Source organism: Piliocolobus tephrosceles, chromosome 2 (genome assembly GCF_002776525.5).
Source record: "Piliocolobus tephrosceles isolate RC106 chromosome 2, ASM277652v3, whole genome shotgun sequence".
Classification (NCBI taxonomy): Eukaryota; Metazoa; Chordata; class Mammalia; order Primates; family Cercopithecidae; genus Piliocolobus; species Piliocolobus tephrosceles.
Window position 1 is genome coordinate 164,557,935 of NC_045435.1, and position 6,731 is coordinate 164,564,665.

Sequence of the window (6,731 nt, forward strand, 5' to 3'; positions counted from 1 at the left end):
GGTTTCTGGAATGACTGCATTAGAGCAGTAGAAACGTTTCAAAGTCACCCTTAATAAAAGTAACCCCTTAATATCAAACATAAAATATTTTTTAGGATAAAATATTTTATTCACCGTAAAAAATATAAAGTAAATGTGAGGTATAAGGAATCATGATAAACCCTCATGTACCTGCTTAAGCAACATATTATTAACACCATTGAAGCCTCATGTGCCCCCTACCAGTGTGTCTCCACAACTTTCCCTTTCCAAAATAACATCTTAAATTCTGTGTATAATTTCCATGTTCTTCTTTATAATCTTAACACACGTGTATGTATATCCAAATAATATATTGCTTAGCTTTTCATGTTTTTGAACTTCATAAATTTGGAATAAAATTTATTATTCATCTGCAAATATTTTTTTTTGCTCTTTTGTTTAAGAGGGTCATCTATCTTGATGGGTGGTCATTCATTTTCACTAATACAAAAATAACATTTACATACTCCATTCTATTATTTTTTTAATTTTATTTTGAGACAGACTCTTGCTCTGTTGCCCAGGCAGGAGTGCAGTGGCGCAATCTCAGCTCACTGCAACCTCTGCCTCCCAGGTTCAAGTGATTCTCCTGCCTCAGCCTCCCAAGTAGCTGGGATTACAGGTGCACACCACCAGTCCCAGCTAATTTTTGTATTTTTAGTAGAGATGGGGTTTCACTTTGTTGGCCAGGCTGGTCTCGAACTCCTGACCTCAAGTGATCTGCCTGCCTTGGCCTCCCATAGTGCTGGGATTACAGACATGAGCCACCATGCCCAGTACATAATCCATTCTCTTATTGAAAGGCATTTAGGATTTTTACCTTTTTTCCTATTCTGATGCTGTGAATATTCCTGTCTCCTTTGTACATGTGAAATTTTCCATAGGGTCTTAGATTATGAACAGGGGTGACAAGTCAAAATATTTAAAAACTGGTAATGCGCAGATCTTAGCTGGTTCTCCTTCCCCACAAATACCCTGACACAATTTCTTATGTGCAGTTGGTTTATTTTGGGAGATGATTCCAGTGAACTGGAGTGGGAGATAGCAAGCATGAAACATGAAGGAGGAAAAGTCAACCCCATGTATTGTGGGTTACTGAGGTGTGTTACTGCGATGATCACTGCTGGAGGCTACTGAGGCTTGATCCTGGACAGGACTCTCCAAGAAGTTTTGAAGAACACACTTCAAAACTGTCCACTTGAAGGACAGAAGAGGGGCATATTTACACACTGGCTCCCATCCTCACTGTGAAAAAGTTGCTCTGTTGGGTGTCAACTCTCTAGTACTTCAAGGTTTGGACATGGGTGAAAATAACAGAGAAGTTCAGACAAGTATTCCAAGCTGACAGTCAGGGAAATCCCAGTCCAGAATAGGAGATATGATAAGGCAAAATGAGGCAAGGTGTTGTCAGCATACACCGGGGCAGCTGATTGCTCCAACAAGTGAAATAAAATGGTGAGCCAAGATGACAGGAAGTGGGGCAAGAGGTGACCAAAACTGATATAAATAATTGAATGATAAATTAATGGAGAATAAGAGACAGCTCTTCCATACAGTAGAATTCAATTAATAAATAAAAAGGCATAATGGAAATAGAAAATCACCATTACTAGGCACTCAACACCGGAATGATTGTTGCAGGAGAGAACTATCCATGGACAGTAAACTAGTGAGTGAAAAGTGTGATGGCAAACAGGATATTTATGTGGTCTTAAAGTATCTTCTCAGAAAATTCTTATTAACTACTAAAGAAAAATAGTAACCTTGCAGTGGAAAAATCTGGGAGACACTATCTTAATCTATCTTAATCAAGTGATCAAGGTTAACACCATCAGTAATAAGACACAGGGATATAGCTTCACGATAAGATGCACTGAGAAGTCCACAATATCACTTCTGCAGTATTTTAACAAAAGTGCAAAACCTCAGTCTACACACAAGAGAAAATCAGGCCAAGCCAAAGTGAGGAACATTCTATAAAATAACTGCCAGTACACTTCAAAAATGTCAAGGCCATGAAAAAAATAGACTGAGGAACTGTCTCAGATTGGAAGAGACTAAGGAGACATGAAAATTAAATACAATGTGGGATCCTGGACTGAATTCTGAACCAGAAAAAGGACATCACTCAGAAAACAGGCAAAATTCAAATAAGATCTGTAGATTAGTTAAGACTACTGTATCAATGTGAATTTCCTGGTTTAATTGTATTATGGTTACACATGATGTTAATTAGGAGAAGCTAATGAAAAGGGAACTCTGTGTACTATTTTTACAACTTTTCTGTAACTCAAATTGTTTCAAAACAAAAAGTTAACCATTAAATACCAGGGGATCTTATTAAAATACAGATTCTCATTCAGTAGGTCTGTGATAAGGCCTGAAATTCTGCTTTTCTAAAAAGCATCTAGGTGATGCTGAGACTGCTGGTCCCAATGACATATTTGAGTAGCAAGACTTTTTTCCCCCAGTTGTACTGAGGTGTAACTGACATAGAATAAACTGTACATAAAGTTAACAATGTGATGAGTTTTGATGTATGCATACACCCATGAAACCACTGCCACAATCAAAATAATGAATTTATTATTGGGAGATGATTCTAAATAGGTTTCTCATTTCTGTTTGTGTTGCAAGCAGAGACACTGTGACTTTTGTTGTAAGACAGAGATGGTGTCTCCCTCCACAGCAGAGGGCAGTTTTGTCCAACAATCAAACATCGTGAAAATAGTTTTCCTCTGGGACAAGCATCAGACAGGTTTACTTCTAATCTATTACAAAAGACTCAGGTTTCCTGAGCCTGAGGTTCTTCAGCTTTACCACAAACCACTGCATTCACAGTATCAACCTGAAATGCTCCTCACAGGACTTAGGAGGCAAGGAGAACCAACGTAAATATGAAGATAATTAATGCTTGCTGTGCTGTGAGTAATAAAGTCTTTCATCTCTGAGGCAGGAGTCTCATATCTTTTGTCATCAGTACAGGTTGGGCATCCCGAATCCAAAACTCTGAAATCCTAAATGCTCCCAAATCTGACATTTTAAATTAAAAACTTATTATTACTAGAGACAGCATGTTGCTTGCCCAGACTGGAGTATGGTGATATGATCATATCTTACAGTGACCTCCTGGGTTCAAGTGATCCTTGGGCCTCAGTCTTCCAAGTAGCTGGAACTACAGGCATGACCATCATGCCTGGCTGATTTCCTTATTTATTTATTTATTTATTTATTTATTTATTTATTTATTTATTTTTTGTAACAAGATCTCCCTGTGTTGCCCAAGCTGGTGAAATCTGAGGCTTTTTGAGCACTGACATGATGTGTGAAGGAAATGCTCGGATTTGGGTATCGGATTTCAAGTTTTCAGATTTTGGATGCTCAATTGGTAAGTATCCATAGTAAAAATATTCCAAAAAAAAAAAATCTTAAACCCGAAATACTTCCGATCCCCAGCATTTCAGATAAGGGATACTCAACCTGTATCTATAAAACTGTGGGAGACTAACTTGTTAGCTTCCAAAGTCGAGTAAAATTTCAGACTCTTCTCAGTTTTCGACGGTGTTTGGTGATGAAGATTGGGATGCTAATAGAAATAATGGCTTTCTGGAAGAGAGAAGACAAGGGCTCCCATGGGCTGGGTGAAAGGATATGAGAACTCCCTGGGATCTGGTAGCAAATGTTCTTGCTCAAATGGTGGGCAAGTGGGAAGGAAAATTTAGCAAATCTAATGTATTTGCCTTATAATCTTCCCCACCCCCGCTTTTTTTTTTTTTTTTTTTTTTTTGAGACACAGTTTCCCTTTCATGCCCCAGGATGGAGTGCAATGGCAGGACCTTGGCTCACTGCAACCTCCGCCTCCTAGGTTCAAGTGATTCTCCTGCCTCAGCCTCCGGAGTAGCTGGGATTACACGCACGTGCCACCATACTTGAATAATTTTTCTATTTTTAGTAGTGATGGAGTTTCACCATGTTGGCCAGGCTGGTCTCAAATTCCTGACCTCAAGTGATCCTCCCACCTCAGCCTCCCAAAGTGCTAGGATTACAGGCATGAGTCACTGCTTCCAGTCTAATCTCCACCTCTTAATGGGTTCTGTTTCTTTCTAAAGAGCAAAAAATACACTAATACTCAATATCATCATTTTTTTCTACAATTTCTTTTAAATAAAACCCATTCTTCAAAATTATTGATACAAAATAACCAGAGAAACTTCAGCAACATCAGCTCCATATATCTCCATCGTGTCCCCTGTTCCGTGTCCTTTTCAATAGACTAATTGCTTTGAACAACAACAACAAAAATGCATGACAAAACCAAAACCTCTTCCTTTCTTCAAACAACTCAATGTTCATCATTCTTCTGCTATGAATGTTCATACATCTTCTACTATGAAATAATACCGTGGGCTCATGAGAGACTCCACTATGGTCAAGGAATGGAATCCAGATTATCTGACTGAATCTTCCACCCATATAGACGTCACTAAATATGTCTGTGAACTCGAAGCAAATAACAGAGAAACACAAAATAAAAATGGCTTTAATATAGCAACATGTACAGATTATTCAGTTTCATTGTAATTTCCCAATAATTTTAAATTATAATTTTCAGAAAGGATTTTTAACATCTGCTAGGCTAATTCTATGAAATTATCTTTTCTCCAGTTATTTATAATTTTTCTAAATATTTTAAAATACAGTATATTTTCACAACAAATTTTATTTTCCCCACCACAAAGAATTATCCCACTTCTCTAGTAATTTCCTTTGTGCAAGAATGTAGAATATAGACTAATCAGCCTAAATAGGATCTAAAAAGGCAAGGTTACATAAAACCCTTCTTGTCTAACCATATTAAGGCCCAAGTTTACCTACAGTCACAACTGTAGTTAACAAGTGCTATTTCTCTGGTTGTTTTTTGTTTTGTTTTTGTTTTTGCAAAGTTTCGCCATGTTGCCCAGGCTACCCTCGAACTCCTGGGCTCAAGCGATTCTCTGGCCTCAGCCTCCTGAGTAGCTGGGAATAGAGGAGCATGCCACCATGTCTGGCTCCTCTGTGACTTTCTTAATGTGCAGAAACCAAAACAGGTAATAGTATTTAATAAGAATGTCTAGGTAATTTTGTTTTAAATCCAAAAGTTAAAGTAGACAAAAAAGGAAGGGAAAAATTTTCATATGCAGATGAAAAATATTTCTATTACTGTGGATCCCTGATTTTTTGTATAGATCTTAACAATGATTTATGAGGTTCTCAATGACAATTTAATAAAACTGCAAAATTCATTAAGAACATCAGAGAAGGCTAGGTGCAGTGGCTCACGCCTGCAACCCCAGTATTTTGAGAGGCCGAGGCAGGCGGATCACGAGGTCAGATTGAGACCATCCTGGCTAACACGGTGAAACCCCGTTTCCACTAAAAATACAAAAATTAGCCGGGCGTGGTGGCAGGAGCCTGTAGTCCCAGCTACTCAGGAGGCTGAGGCAGGAGAATGGTGTGAACCTGGGAGGCGGAGCTTGCAGTGAGCTGAGATCGCGCCACTGCATACTCCAGCCTGGGCGACAGAGCGAGACTCCATCTCAGGAAAAAAAAAAAAAAAGAATATCAGAGAAATAAGATTATGAATTTACTGAGGCATACAAATTGGAATCTACATTTACCATCTTGCACAAATAGGAAAGTTTCTAATAACTTATTAACAAAATCATTCTTTACACAAATCAGCCTATTTTAAATAAAAAGGTTAGAAACATTATAACTATGTACAAAGTATATATCTGTATACTTAACATTCTAAGTAAAGATATCTTTGAAAATTTACTATTACACAGTATTAGTACCATACTCTATAATGAGCAAAGAAAGAATATGAGAACTCTTGGGCTCAGTACATTGTAAATATGTTCAAAATGCTATATACATTTTGCCTGAAAAGATTTTTAAAAATCCCACATAATCACATAAACCACTGGACTGATTTTTAAAAACTTTAAAAAAGATATTTAAAGATATGGCTCATAAATGACGAGTTGATGGGTGCTGACGAGTTGATGGGTGCAGCACACCAACATGGCACATGTATACATATGTAACAAACCTGCACGTTGTGCACATGTACCCTGGAACTTAAAGTATAATAATAATAAAAAAAAGATATGGCTCATTAAGCAAACATTTAGTGATCATATCTCACTGCAGCCTCAAACTCCTGGGCTCAAGTGATCCTCCTGCCTCAGTTGGCAAATGGGCAAAAGATATGAACAGAAATTTCACTGAAAAGGATAAACAGAATGGGCTGAAATAAGGAATAGTGACACCACCAAATGCTGGCGAGCATGCAGAGAAACTGGATCACTCATACACTGCTGGTGGGAATGTAAGTGGTACAGCCAGTCTGGAAAACAGTTTGGCCGTTTCTTATAAAGATAAGATTCATTTAAATGGGAGTCTCTATATCATTTGTTTCCTAAACATCACAGGTATCTATTAAAACACAGCCATTTTATAATAGACCAAATGTATAGTAAAGTGGGGAAAGACAGTAGAAAAAGAATAACAAAGAATTTCAGAAATATCTGATTTTGCAAGCACCTGTCTCTGTCCTTCCCACTTCAAGATCATTCCTGCATTCCTCTAGGAACAAGGGTCCCATGGGAATATGATGACAATGCAGCCAATGACTTAGGTGCCAATAGATGCTGGTGCCAAAATAT